Source organism: Tyto alba, unplaced genomic scaffold (genome assembly GCF_018691265.1).
Source record: "Tyto alba isolate M040663 unplaced genomic scaffold, T.alba_DEE_v4.0 Super-Scaffold_42, whole genome shotgun sequence".
Taxonomy (NCBI): domain Eukaryota; kingdom Metazoa; phylum Chordata; class Aves; order Strigiformes; family Tytonidae; genus Tyto; species Tyto alba.
This window is the reverse complement of record NW_024881318.1, coordinates 29,860,731-29,876,938: the sequence shown is the minus strand read 5'-3', so window position 1 is coordinate 29,876,938 and position 16,208 is coordinate 29,860,731.

Sequence of the window (16,208 nt, the reverse complement as noted above, 5' to 3'; positions counted from 1 at the left end):
AGATAGGAAGGACTGATGTTGATTTGGAAATGTTTCCGATGGTATTATGTTAGAGATGTACTCTCCGTAGCTTAATAAATGGAGGTATCTCTCTGAAGTGTCTAAAAGTATAAAATCATCTGTTTAAGATCTTTTCAAGTAAAATTAATGAGGTGGCAGGGTCTGGTGGAAACAGGGTAGCAAATTCACACAATCCTGTAATCAACTGCCAAGCTGGACTGTGGTATCAACAACAGACACCTCTGATCACAGAAAATAAGCTGGAAGTCTCTATTTGAGGACAAAACCAGATGTATATGAAAGACCTGTCAATGTGATTTCTCCAGACCTGCTGCTAGTATGTAGCTCAGAAATATAATTATATTGTATATAAGAAAAAAAAAATTCTTTCAAGACATTCATATTAAAGTGACAGCTACATGCCAAGAAATACAGTATGTTTTTCTAAACACTTTTTAATGCAGATATTGAAAGCTACTGTGTGAGATCCTGAGGCAAGAATCAAAACTAAGGATGAACTGAACTTACTTCATTAGGTATGAATAAGCACAGAGGCATTTTGAGTTGTATTTTCCAGTATTTTTCTAACACATATATTGAACAATTTAGTGCAAACTTAGGAGACTGTCTCTCTGCATGTAACATCTGTATGTGACCCCTAGACTGGGCAGAAGGAAAGGAGGTGAGGGCAAGAATCAAAGCTAAGAATGAGCTGCAATAAACTCTTGCAAACACTGATGCACATGGAAGTAACTTGACAAATCTTGAGTAACCTGCTTTGACCTCATAGCTGACCCTGCTCTGAGCAGGAGATTGCATTCTGAAGGTCCTTTCCAACTTGAAATATTCTACAGTCTTACAATCAGACACGGATTATATGGATATCATCACTAAAAAGGTGGAGACCAACACTTTTTTCTGAAATCAGTTACCACAATTTGTAGCCACTTAACTTTATTTATAATTGTGATCTCTATATTTAATCTAGTGTACAAGTACACTTCTGAATAACATTGATAACTCCAGTGATGGATACCTCAACCAACAGCATCTTGCTAATGTCAGAGCCGGAGTTAGATTTGCATTCAAATACTGCATAGCTCATCAGTACCTGTCATGGCTTGACAGAAAAGTTTTACCACATCACAGGGTTTTAAGCATGTGACTGCTTTTTAAAGATTATTTTAAGAAAGGAAGACACCTACATTTGGAACCTTTTTGTACAATATCTTAATTTAACTTGTAAGTAAAGTATGCAGCCGGGATTTAACTAGAGTCATTATAAACTACAGTGGTGGCCTCCCTGTCACCCACAGCCTTGAATTCATTTGTGATTGGAAGAAAGTCTCCCCTGCTGATCTTTGGTTCAGATAGACACAGCACAAACCAACATTTCCTTTGGTCTTCCTAAGAGAAGGCAGTTCCCAGCCTGAGCAGCTGGGGTTGGCTTTAAGCCAGAAAAAGGCTGAATGGATGGATTTAGGGGCAGAGTCATAAAATGACTAATCGAAACAGCAGCGGCTAACTCTCTCAATAGTGGCATGCTGTGCTGACATTTTCGGGCAGGTCAACTCCAGATGGCCCAGTTACTCTGTGGCATTCAAATCAATTCTTACAATGTGGCCCTATTAGGGCCAATCATTAATACCTATTTTTGCCAGTGCTAAAACACTTAGATGAAGCTCCAGGTAACTCTGCAAGCTCTTGAGATGAAAACCAGTAATGAATGTATGACCTGCTGAGTAATGAGGCCATTTCTAGGTAAAGATGAATGTTTACTTGAGAGCAATCTTATGGTTCACTTCACCTGAAAACCTCAGAAAAATGCAGATGCTGCCTTACTGGATTCCAAGGGGAAACATCATCTAAAGAACCCTCTGAAGCTCTGACTTTTAAAAATTTTTATTTCAAAGGATTTCACAATCACTGGGGGGAAAGGTCTTTGTGGACATCTGCTTGATCAGGATTTTCCAGGATGTCTATGTAACATTTCATACCGAAGTTACTGAAGTTATCTTCTCAGCCATAGAAAAGAGTACATAACTCGTGGGACATTACCATGTCCCATTACCATGATGGTTGAAAAGATGAGTTATAGGCACTGGTAACATCTGCACAGAGCACTGGACATTAATGATTTGCAGCTTCTTATAGAAAAGATGGATTTCAAGCTGCCCTGCATGTTTATTTGGGAAAAAAAAACCAAAACTATTCTGAAACTGGAATCTTACATAATGGAGACAAATGTTTTCAGTGAAACCTGGAACATACAGAATTGTTTGCATGAGCTTACATGGGCTTGTACAAGGTATGAAATGACTGGCTGTGTCCTACATGCGTAGAGCATGCCATCTTTCAGCTACTGACAGCTTCACTCAGCACTGATGTGTTCTTTCACATAATGTCATGTTGGGATTTTGCCAATCTCCTGAATCTATGGGGAATTTCAGCAGAACTGATCCTTCTGATTTCTTGTGACCTGGGAGATCTTTGCACATCAAAGGTCACTGATCATATGAACAGCAACCTCCTTTTCCCTCCAACCCCTGCCCCAGCCTTCTTTTTTCCTCTTTCAGTCAGTGACTGCCAGATTTTTTGGCTATGACAGAAAATACAAACTTGACTACCAAATGGCTTCCTGTTGTGGCCCCATTAGAAATGCTGCAGTCGTACTTGGGCTCACAGGCCAGGGGCTGAGGTTCAGCTGGAGAGATGAAGCAAACTCATGTCACATTGGAAAATCATGCCATCAGCAGCACATGCTTGGACTACAGTCTACCAGCACCTAATAAGATCAAAAGATATTTCTGAACAGCCTGGATAGATCGTATTTTCAACCACTGTAGTCAGGTACCTCTGCAGGATCTTAAGAAATACCATGTACTTATACACTAAAGAAGTTTCTATTTTTTTTTTTACAGGACAACTCTGAATGTCAGTCCTTTGTGAATATTACCACCTTTGCATATCAATTCTGTGTAGGGATAATTTAAAGAATTAAGATCCATATATGTAACTTTATACTTAATCTGCTGTTTTGAAGAAAAGTATGCAAAACTTTTCACTATGCTTAAACTAGTAGGAAAAGGCAGAAGACAGACACACAGTCTGCTACATGTCTTCAATACTTTAGAATGGGCTTTCTAATCTGATCAGGGGAGCAACTGAAAGGGTATTTCAGCTGTTGCTTATGTGTGTTGGATGCTCTGTAAGATCTGACTCTGAAGCTTTATCTGTGCTGTGCAGTGTGTCTTGAATTAGCAATTTATATAGCGGTTGCTAGCAAGCAGGTTTATTTACAAAGCACAGTGCTAGCCTTGGTGGTGTCTGTTACCAGTCTTAGGAGAGGCACATCTGTGTTAGTGTGATACCTGCCCAGGCTAAATTACATTTCTGTGCATGGCCCAGGTCCAGGCACACTACAGTCAGCAGCAAGAGCCAGCTCTACCTTAAATCTAGCACTAAAGGATGTGGATTTCAGCTAAAGATAATTTATTTTTTTTCCCTGAATGAAGATCTGGAGTATATGTGTACAAGACTATGCTAATTATTTAAAGCCAGTAACTGTTAATGTCTGTAATGTTTTGAAGTTAAAAAGTTAGGGACAACTACAGTTCTTCACTTAAAAACTGGGGTTACTCACAGATGAAGCAGGGAGACCAGATAGTTCCTGAGTCCAGACACACAACTTCACTGTGCTCAGGTCTTAGCTTCTGTCCTTCATATCTACTAGATCCTGCACATCACCATACCAGTAAGATCATGCAGATTTTAGGAGCAATGTACTTTTCTCTGAGAGACAGAGCACCTCAGCATCCCATGCAAGTCCTCAAATACTCCCCCCTAACAAACTGTATTTATTAGAAATCCCTGAAATTTTCTCATTAATCTCAATTTTACCACAATGTCTCAAGACAGCAGGTCTCAAGGAGGGAGAGTCAAGTCACAAGAGTCTTGAAGAGTCCCCTCACATACTTTCAGTATTTGCATATGGCTATGCAGGGGGAGGAAAGGAGGAGGCTTGCTTATGCAGCTCATGAAGTTGAAGAGAAATTGTGGGAGGCTGAAGAGTGATACAGCACAGTTGCATCGACACTAATAAAATCAAGCACACCTAGGGATGGTCCTGAGCACGATTCTTCAGGATGGCACCCTTGCACATCACACCAGCTGTGCTTGCGGCTCCACTGCTCTTGCACAGGAGAACAGGACCTCACTGACCACCCTTGTCCTGGGGTGGTGGGCAGTGGGCAGAGGAGCTCATGCCTCTCAGCTCTGGCTACATCAAAGGGGAAAGCATCAAGGGTATGGAGCCACCAAGGAGATGCTCTTTCCTCCCCCATTTGATTTCCACATATGCAAGAGGCAGTCACAGGGTTGTGCTGAGGCTGAGGGCTAGGGCCATGCAGGATGTGGCCACTGCTGCAGCCGTGGCCTTCAACTGCTCTGTCAGCTGCCCCGCTACTGCTGTGAGAGGGACTGCCTGTCCTTCCAGGCACCTTCCTGGGCACTACTCCCGAAGCAGTCAAGGAGCATTTCAGTCTTGGTGAGAAGACTTGTGAATTTTTTTGTATTTGCTGTGAGCAACCACAAAATGATGAGTAAGACAGCAACTTGCCCCGTGTTCCAGTCAGTTGTTACACTAATAGGCATTCCTGCTACTTCTGGTTTACTTGCCACAGTAGCCCTGGGACACTGTCATTTGAGGGCATAACAGGTCACTCTTCCCATCCCCTTAAGAATATTTCTTGACTCCGTGTAGCACCAGTTTCACCAAGGACCTGACCTCAGAAGATGCCATGTCCCATCTGATGCCCTCTTCTTCCCATCAGGCAACCACAGACCCAGTTATCATTCACCAAATCCAGGCTTGAGGGCCTGGTTTCCCAGTTGCTGATGATGAGTTTTGAAAGAGATAGCCCCTGGCCCCAGGTATCGGCCTTGAGCTGTTCAGAGAAGGTCTTTTCCATTAGTTGTCATCACCTGTAGTCAGGTGTGGCAGTCCATCTCCAACTCCTTCACACAATCCTGTACGATATCAGAAAGACTGAAGAGAGATGAAGGATCAAAGTGGTCAGGAGAAAACTTCACCACCCCATGGCACAAAGTGGTCAGAGAGGCTTGTTCATAAGGAAGAAATTTTGTGTTGTGAAATTTTCCAGACTCTCTGAAGAGTCATTAAACAAGAGTGAATGTATCAAAGTCACAGACCGTTGACACTGGCAGCTATCTGACCCCTCTGAGAGTTTTAATGGCTTGAAAATATATTTATTTCTCAGTACACTATGTCTGTTGAAATAAGTTCCTAGTTCTTACCTAGTTTCATATTCAAAATTACCCAAAGAGTAAAACAATATTTTTATATCTCTGTCCCTGATGGCTACTCTGGTAAAAGATAAATTGCTATTAAAATATCTTGGAAAATCAAGCTAGCACAGAGCAGACTTTTTTCCTCTCACCTGAAAAGCTTTTAGTACATTCTTCAGGGAAGACGTGATTAGCTTATATTGGCAGTGTAGTAACAGAATTCTCCCTTAAGCTCTTTCATCGGGCAGAGGAAAATACAGATGTTTGCCCCTGAATTACGATGCTGGAACTAGTTAATGAGCAAGAAGTCATGTGAACAGAGACATGGCAGCAAGCAGTGTTACACTTTCATACTACAGTATTCCTGACATGAGTATATGGGTTATGAGCATCAATACAGGCATGAATAGCAAACTTTAGAAGTGTTTGTGCTCCACCTGCAGTGAAAAGAGAGCTGCTGAAAGACCACATAGTCAACACTAGCAGCAGGAAACAGGAGAATAAAGGAAGAGGGAGAAAAAATCTAGCAGCATCATATGTAATTTAGGCCTTCAGTTTTGGTACTATTTCAAAGTTGTTTTGTCACCACAAATTCAGTAGCTGGATCAGGTATCAAACACATCAGTAACAGTGATAAGTTTGATTTTCTATTGGTCTCACTTGCAGCCAGTTTCATACTTCTTCAAAACTTGGGTGTGCAAGTTGTCACACTGGAATTTGAACAAGTCCAAAAAGTGAGTTTTGGTGTGATTAATAACAAGAGGCAGCTTTTCAACTGATGGAGATCTTAATAGAAATTTTGTGGTGACTTGTGTATGCATATGCATATGTAAATCATAATGGAGATTTAAGAGAAGAACATAGTAGAAACCAAGAAGTATAGGCTATTCATTATCAAGATAATTCTAACAACGGAATGTAGTGTATCTGTGTTGGAAAAAAGAGAAATGTGGCCATTACCACTGGGGAAAAACCTTCTCCTACATATTCCTTTTCACGTCCACTCTGAGTTGCCATGTACCCTATTCTGGGAGCTTGGAGGCCAGTGAAATCTCCACTGAATGCTATTGCCCAGTACACATCTGCACAAGAACTGTGACTTATTTGTCTTAACATATTAAGTCTTAATTAAAGAATAATTATTTATGATAAACTCATTATCTGTTGTAACAAATTTGTACAAAGTTTGCATTCAACTCCCTTTTTTACATTGGAAGCAAACCTCTATTGTGCTGTGCCTCTGCTGTATGTGTCCAGAAAGACAGAATGATGAAGGAAGATTCAACAAGGATTACAAAGTTCTGGTGTGAGGGACTCCACTACACCCAAGGTAAGAGCCACCTATATTAGTAAATACGGATTGAAAATAATCAGTCACTGGAACAACTTACACAGGGATCTGGTAGAAACCCAGTTTCTGGAGGTTTTCAAGATGCAATTGGACAGACTGCTAGATAATCTCATGTAGGCTCCCTTTCCCATGAAAGGTTGGATCAGATGATCTTTTGATATCCCTTCCAACATGGACTCTTCTATGATTATATGAAAAATCCAGGAAAAGTGCCTCAGAAATAGACAGTCAAGAAATATCATTTAAAGAGAAGGGCCTTCTTAAACCAAAGGTTTGGAAGCAACTGGTTTGCAAGAAGAATCCCCATGTGGAAAAAATCCATTGTAATAGCTTCTGAGGAAGAGCAAAAATGTTTAAGAACTGTTTTGAAACCGTGGTGTTGGGGGAATTTTCACTGCTAACCTTCCTGCTTTCAAAACACAGATGCATTCCTGCTTACTTGCTGCTCTTTTCTAACAAACAGCAAGAAGAGAACTTTTGCAGGGCTCTTCTCATATTAAAGAAATGCTGATTTTCATGGTTTATTGATGTTCGGGAAGCCAGCTAAGCAGGGTGGTGAGAAAAGAAAGACCACAAATTTCACCACAATGCAGAGCGATCCCTCTGAAACACCTGCTACACCTCTCTTCTCTGGATTTTCAGCAGCATTTTTACGGGTGAACTGAACCTCAGCTATTGACCCAAAGTACAATGTGTCCCTTCAAAAGCATGGCCTTCCTAGTGAGTCTTTGTGTCCTCCTTGCTATAAATATTCTTCCTGATCTGTTTTAGAACTTGATGGAATATTTGAGGAAGATGATATAAATATTTCTGATGAGGATTACAGGGGGCAAATAAGGTATGTCCCTCTAAGTAGAATGACTCAAAAAAATTGCATTTTACATAATTAAAGAACTAAACCCTCTTAGATTCAAATGTTTGTGTGTATTATGTAAATACAACTTTACAGCTAAATGCAGACACAAGTTCCTCCAGTACATCCACAAATACCTTTTTAAAGTTTATACTGAAAGACCCTGTTCCAGAGGGAAAACTGAAAAAACTACAGCCTGAATGTTCCCCTCCAGGACACATCAGCCCCAGAGAAGAAACCACAGGAGAATCATAGGGGCATAATTGGGAACAGGATATCATGTTGAACATTGCTTATTTGACACAACTTTTGTTCCATTCCAAAGGGATGGAGGCTGTTCGGGATGTGAGGAATGAATCAGACTCAAGAGGCTGCTGAGAATGAAAAAGAGCTAAAAATCCGCAATCCTAAATGTTACTTTGCCCCAGAATAGAAAAGATTGTAATTTGCACAGGGAAAAAGTACATGCTAGATAAAAATCAGATGTATTGTCTATGTCTCAGCCCAAAGAAATGTAAAAAATTAAAAATCAGTCTTCATATCAAAATCACTGATAGCCTGGACATTGAGTTTCATTTGAATCTAATCGAATTATCTAATAATGAATAGTAAAAATTGAAAAATAATTGTTTTTTGTTTTAACTAGATTAAATTCAATTTGGCTTTTATTCAGATAATAAAGCTACTAAGATAATTCTAATTCATCAGTCTTCCTCTGGAAGATCAGGTAATTCATATGGTGTACTTAGTAAAACAGATCACACCTGACTTGCTCTGAATTAGTCTAAATGTAATGTATTGCAGTATGAATAGTTACATGTATCTCTCCATGTCTGTAAATGACTACAGCAGTTTTGTGATTACTACTTCAGTTATTTTTTAACTGATAATACACCTATAGAATTTATCATGAAATATGATTCAGCTGAACAAAGCTGCCAGTTTAATTAATTTGGTGATGAGGTTGCTTCCTACTTTCCCTCACAAAACCATCTCTATTCTGTGTTTCTTTTGAGTCTTCATTAAAACCAGAAACTAAAAATTATGCAACCTGTAGCATGGCCATGATGGGGGGAAGTGGGAAGACTGGAACTTGTACAGCTAACATTTAAGTATTGCAGATCAGATACGTGTAACACCTGCATGTTCTTACAATGTGATGGGTCGTGGAGAGGTGAGCATACTTTTCCACCCTGCTATCACATCGTAATGAAGTCACAGGCAGTTTTCTTGCTTTTGAGCCACCTGCTTCCATACTGGCCTGTGTGACAGTTTCTTTTCCTGTAACAACAGTCATCCTGATTTCTGGGGCATCATCCTTTCTCTGGGGCAGAGAAAGGCCCTGTACACAACATGCAGACAAATCACACATGTTTATGTTGTTGCCCGGCCCTTATTAGTTCAAGGTTTGCCAAAGGCTGCGGTGAGGAGCAGGAGGCGTGTCAGCAGGGCTGGTGCAGAAGTACAGATGGAGTGGATGGAAGTGGGATTGCACACCAGTACCGGGAAAGAACAGAGTGGGAAGGCATGTTCCTTGGGTGCAAGCACACCACATGCATTGGACACCATAACAGCATACCCCCAGAAAGGAAAGAATGATCTCTCCTGCTGATGCACTGACAAGGGAGCATGCATGACATAAGCTAACAAATCCACCATGGTGGTCATGCCAGTGGCATTCTTATTAGAAGAGGCTGAAGCATCCCAGAGAGAGTTAGCTGAAATAATTTTGGCATCATTAGCAGCAGATGTTCTTCTTTCCGGGATCTCCAGCCTGAAGCCCTGGTACTGAGCTCTGCTCTCTTCAGAGAACAGCCTACATTTACTACTCTGTCTCTTGCCTGAATTAATCTATTTTTGCCTTTGCAACTGAGCAAAGCTGTCAGAGTTTATTTGTAATTACTAAGTGAAGATGCCAGATGTGTGGCAACTTTATGCCGCTGGAAAAAAAGCTGAATAGCCTTTATAAGACAGGCAACCAGAGGTAGCATCTAAGCCAAGTTTAGGTTGGTGCTGTCTCTGTGTCCTCCACCTGCTGGCAGGTAGATGGTGACTTACAGCAACAGCTATGTATGTGCATGTGCTGTTTGAGACAAGCTGCTTAGAGGGTAGTGAGAAAATGCAGGCAATGCTATTAGTTGTACAGCAAGAAAGGGGCATCTATGTTTATTCCTCTGCAGTTAACATCAATAACAAGTTCAGAGAAGATCTCACTCCAACTCTGGAGCAACTTGGGCACCTGTGTTAAGGTGTCTGTTCACTCTACAGCACGAGAGAAATGGATATCTCCCAGCAGCACCAATTCCTAAGAAGAGTACAAAGAAGATGACTGTCTCTTAGATGCAGGTGATTTACACTTTCTAGGGTACCAATTGCTATAGAGGCAACAGACAAGCCTTGCTCTGTTACTGTGCTGGTGGCCTTTAGAACAGATCATCTCAAGGGACAGCAACAAACAGTTTTCAGTGGCTGTCTCCAGCACCAGTTGATTCAACAAAGCTAAGCTTTGGTATTTTTTTGTATGCACTACTTTTGCCCAGCTCTTTAAGAAAATTTTGGTGAGACTGAGGAGTGTAAAACTGGCTTCCACATCTCATTCAAGTCAACTTTTATTTATCTGTTTTTGTGTTTCTATATTGATAACTTGTTTGTGTGCCCAAGACCAAAGTGCATGGAAAGAAGAAGAAGATTGGGTTAGAAATCCATCATTTTGCCTAGTTGGGCAGTTTTCAAGACTATGTTTCAGGGCATTAAAAAAAAAAAAAAAAACAAAAAAAAAAAAACCAAAAAACAAAACCAAACCAAATCAAAACAAAACAAAAAAAAAAACCCACAAACACAACAATCCTTAAATGCCATCTAGTGGTAAAAACTGTTTTTCTTTTACGTTTTTGCTTTACAGAGAAAGGCAACCAGAAAAGGAGAGCTGTACAAAGTCATTGTTAAACTTGTTTGGATTTTTTGAGTTTCCTTCATGTTCTTATCCTTGAATGTTGTGAGGTCTGAAGCATTAGTGATATTGGAAATATGTTGACAGGACTTAAGTTCTGCAGTGCCATGTACTGGGTGTCTCACTTTCAAGTGTTTCAACACAGAAGCAGAACCCCTAGTTGTGAATTAGGGGCCTGTCCTTTCAGTAGGACAACTAGTAGGTCTCCCACATGCAGTAGGTCTCTTTCTGAACCCAGAAACCTCAGGATGCTGGGAGGGGGAGATGGCTACACATTATGCAGGGACAAATGGAATCTCACATGCAGAAACTTTAAAGCCAAGATATGCTTTAAGGTTTCTTAAAACCAGTCCAAAGATGCTGCAGTAAGACTCCAGCAAGCAGTACAAAGCAAAGCATTAAGATGTAGTTGACTTACTCTATTTAAAATCCCTGTGCTGGCTCAAAACAAGCTGTCAACATTGGTTGAAATAGTCTACATAGCATGAATTCCAACTAAAATTGCCAACTTCTTGGTGGCACTTTGCAGCCTTTCACAAACATTTCCTGGTCCTGCTTGACAAAAACCCTGGGCCCCAATGTTCTCACTATCAGATGAGAGGTCACTGACCAGCTGGCTCCTGTTTGGACACACAGTGTTGCAGTGCTGCATTTCTGCAGAAATACCCTTCATGTCTTTGCAAGTACACTGCTGGGAGCTCTGGGCAGCCCAAGACCAGATCAAGGCAGGGACAGTGATCTGCCCAAACTTTGAGGAACAGGATAGAGTCCTCTGGCATGACACAGACATATTGTTCTCCTGAACTTTCAGGTCTGTAGAACAGCAGAGGATCCTTTAATCCATCCCCAGGCAATTTGCCTCCTGCAAAGCAGCACCATGGCAAGAAGTAGACAATGTGATCCCAATGGATGCATGTGCTGGGTTTGAGTGGTGGAGTTTTTTGGTAGCAGGGGAGGGGGCTACATCAGTGGCCCCCTGTGAGAAGCTTCTCAAAAGCTCCCTTGGCTCCAAGTCAGACCCACCTCTGGCCAGGGCTGAGCCAATCAGCAATGGTGGCTCCACCTCTGCAAGAACGTATTTAAGAAGGGAAACCTGGGAGGAAGTTGGGATTTGTGAGAAGGAGTTATGAGAAGGACAAACACCCAGGTCAGTGGAAGGAAGGAGGAGGATGTGGGGGTTGTGCACTGGAGCAGAGATCCCTGTATCCCATAGTAAGATGGCAGGGCTGCCCCCCTGCCACCCATGGAGGTCTGCGGTGGAGCAAAGGCCGACCTGAAGCCTATGGAGAAGCCCACACCAGGACAGGCAGATTCACTTAAAGGAAGCTGGGACTCTAAGTGGAGAAGAAGCCCCCCAGTTCGGCACTGGGAGGACTGAAACACACGGGGATGACCCACACTGGAGCAGCATGGGAAAAGCTGCATCCCATGGGGAGGACTCACCCTGGAGAAGATTCGTGGGGAACTGTCTGCAGTGAGAGGGGAGCCCTGTGGAGCAGGGGAAGAATGTGCAGCGTTCACCCCAGCTCCCGAGGAGGAAGGAGCAGAGAGCTGGATGTGACCCCCATCCCCTGCCCCCTGCGCTGCTGGGGGAGGAGGCAAAGAGATCAGGAGCAGAGCTGAGCCTGGGAAGAAGTGAGGGTTGGGGGAAGGTGTTGTTTGGGTGTGGTGGTGGTTCCCACTGTCCCACCTTGTCTGTTAAATGTTGTTAAGTGTTTGAATTAAAGTGATTTTCCTTTTTTTATTCCCCTAATTAGTGTCTTTTGCCCATAACTGTAAAGGGTGACCCACCCCTCCCTGTCCTTATCTCTATTCCAGAACCTTTATTTTCTCCTTCCCATTCCTGAGGGGGAAGGAGTGAGTGAACAGCTGCGTGGTGGTCAGCTGCTCTCTGGGCTCAAACCATGATAATGCACTAAGGTCAAGAACTTGTTCTACAAGCAATGCCACTCTAGTCAATGGCCACACCCTTCAGAAACCTTAGGACAACACCAGAAAGCCTAGATAGAGTGTGGAGACATTTACTTTCATGCAATGCACATCCATATGAAAAGGAGGGTTGTGGGAGAATAAGACAGTCTGTGGATTCCCTGCTGAAAAGAGCTGCAGCTTGATCTGCTAAACTGGCTTTCTTTTTCATTTATTTTCCTTGTAGCCAAGTCCTCTTCAAGATGTGTGCATAGGTGGTGATACATGCAATAGTGTTACTATTACTAAAATAGGTTGTCAGGGCACTTAACTTGACATATGTGATACACTGATGAAAGAATTGTTAAGTTCCACGCAGACTTCTGAGGATTTCCCTGTGATAATGCACAGATCAAGACATGATACCACCACCTGATCAACTTTTTGGAGAATCTCCATGTCGTTGTAAGGCTAGACACAAGTATCAGTCAGGCCCATAATCACCACTTCCTAAGAAACCCAAAAGCAGAAAAGGAGCAGCCAGAGACTTACTCACAAACCTGCAATGCAGTAGGGCTGGCTCCAGCAACCCACATAGAGAAGTTGATGCACAAGGATATGGGATAATACGCATCAAGCCTATAAATTGCATGAACTTGGGAATCGCTATGTTTGAGCTCACTTTTATGGCAGAAAACATTTCCGTTGCCACACACACAAAATCATACTCAAAAAAGCCTTTAACGTCTCGAAGGTGAGACAAAGCAATTTCCTTAGTCAAAAGAATCACTTTTGATCAAGCATATGACCCTCTATTGAAATACCAAGCAAAATCATAAAGGCCTGTTTCTCTTCAGAGATTCCCTCATTTTCTTCATCCAAAGCAGCATAGGGCACAGTCAGGGCAGCTAATTTGGTGTTACACATACAGTGACAGCTACTGCAGGCAAACAGGCTATATCTGCCCAAGTGAACAAAACATGTGGAGACAGCTAATCAAAACAGGTGAGCTGCAAGGGAGCAGGCAGAGGTCCAGAGTTGACAGGCAAAGGCAGATTGTATGAGACGTGCAGTGGCAGACAGCAAGTGAGGGCCAAGCAGGTCCATTTTTACAACACACTGTAGAGGCAGATGAGAAGGCCTTAATGATTTGCTGCTGTAAAAGGACTGTGGTTTGACCAGACCATGAAGCCTCTGATGGCAAAGATGGCTTCAAGCACCCCTCCACCTCCTTCATCTCTTTGTACTGCCCCTCGGGAGAATGAGGAACCTGGAAACAGCCACAGATGAGGACCACATCCTCCACTGGGGTAGGAGAATGAGGAAGCAGGGAGAGCAACCCTGGAGCCATGCATGTTGGCCTGGCACATCTCCCTACAACCCTTGGTTGTTCCTGCATGGCATCAGCCCAGGGGAAGAACAGGCAGCAATAGGGCCCTATGTTGTCACTCTTCCTACCCCTCCAGGCCCTCCCTGAAGGCTTTGAGCTCCTGTATTTCACTTGTGCAGCATCCACAGTGCCATTTTCTTTCATGCAGGTTTGGGTTTGTGATAGCTGTGTGGAGACCTCTCCTGGAGATCTTGCCCTTAGACAGACAGCCTGTGCCTCAGAAGCCTTGCTGTCCACATCTCCTACAAGCCATTCCACTTTTCTTCCACTATCCCCTGCGCTTTGGTGGCAAACACCCCTGCGACTGAAGTCCTCCCCTCCCTTTAACACAAAAGGTGCAGGAAACAGGCAGCTGCTTTCTGTTTAGCTGGATTGGGATGCCACCTATACTTGCAAGTGTAACTACCCCATCCCAGAGGAGCAAGGAGCATAGACAGGGGTGGCTGCAACAGCAGCTCATTCAGTCCATGTCAAGGGTCCACCAAAAACATGGGTAGCAAAGGGGCACATTCAGAGGCACCAGCAGATTGGCTTTCTCATGAGATCAGAGAATGGCAGAACTGAGACCTTAGACCTGTGGCTGAACCATTCACCAACCAAGAGGTCTGACTAGAAGTTGGCTGGTTGTGGTGACAGCTGTCAGCTCCTGCTTCTTCAAACTTAACGCCACTGCACATGGATGCTAGACACACTCCACATACCCCATTCCTGCACCTCGTCTGTGGCTATTCCTGCTTGTTCCTTCCTGACAGCAGCAGCCTGTGGTGACAGCCAAGGCACCCCAAAACATTTCCACCAACTGGCAGGGATGTACACCTCCTCCACCCTCTCCATTTTCATCTGCTTCAAACCTTTAGGATCATGCACTGTTTGAAGTGCTGGCATAGTTTTTTATCCTTTTTTCACCGCTTAAACTTTATAATCCATTATTTTTACAATGGGATATATGACTTGCAGATCAAAGGCCTGAGATAAGAAGATAGTGTGATTCCCTGAACTTAACACAATTTAATACAAGCCAGTAGATGAAATCTCTGCTTTTTCAGAAAGATGGTAAGACATACCTTTCCAATAAGAAACAATGGAGGAGCAAAACTAAGGTCTGAAATTGTGGGTTTTGTTTTAACATTTCTTAAGACCTACAGTCCACACTAGAGCTTTACTTCCTTTTGCTAAATGCTTTAAAGAAGATGAGCTACATCTATTTTTGCCCAATTCCTTTCAGCTGGGTTGTAAACAGATGTAGATTTGCCTCTTGCCTGTTCATGTAGGCTATCCTCTGGAGCCCAGGCGTTTGGTTCTGGCAGTTTCTGGTCAGAACAGTACCTAATGAGATATGCATGACCCTATGACCCAATTGCCTTTGCTGTAAAAAGCACTGATCATGCTAAAATAATACTGCAAAACACCTGCAGTAAGAAGAACTGTTTATGCTAAAAGAAGACTGGGATTTTTGAGCTCACATGTCTTTGGACTTATTTACTGGAAATGGGTCACTATTTCAGCGGCTGCAAGAAGTGAATAAAGGTAGCACTACCTCACGTTCTAACCTCATGAACTGGAAGTGTTGTATCATTCACTCTCCACAAGAGCTACACAAGGTTCAAGTTTGCTTGCATTGAGTAAGGTCTAATCTGGAACCTTTTGTAGTCCCATGTTGCTACCAAGCTTTAGTAAGTAATGGCACGAGGACAAACTGAAAACATTTCAGAAGTGCCAACACAGGTTGTAGTGGCAAAAATAATCATTAGTTTGATGCTGAGACAAAAGTTTGAGAGGCGGCAAGCCACCCCCTTGTATTCAGCAGCCAAAAAGCAGACCACAGAAGCATGGCTTCAGCTTTTTTGCAGCCTGCATCATGACCCACTGCAGACTTTAAAGGCCTCACCCCATTGGAGCCTCTTCCAGCAGAGCAAGAACCAGCAGTCAAGGAAAGGCCAAAATAGTAATAGAAAAGTTACATTTCATATATGAAATATATATACATAGATGTGAAAAGTACATATTACTTCAAGTAGTCAGGTGAACTCTTCCTCTAAAGGTGGTACATTGATCAGGACATATCTGCTAGCAGGAGCAGATGTCCATGTATGCAATATATTCACTATTGTCAGGTCTAAAAACTGTGAGTCTATGAGCTACTATGATGTACTTCCTGTTTCTGGAACAAGGCACAAAAGTGACAAAGGACATTTACAGTTTGTAACAACTGAGAAGCATTGTGCTCATTGGAGATAAAGCACACTTCAGAAACAGAAGCCCATGAGGTGAAGGTTTGAGAATAATCATACTAAGTTGTAGCTCTGAGAGGAAACCCAAGAACCTTCCGCAGCTGCCTCTAGAAATCCCAGCAACAGAAATTTATGCAGGACTACAATGCTGCAATTCTTGGCACAGATTTAACATAGTAGTTTTGAATGCTGTTCAGACAGCTAAAATTGTAATACTT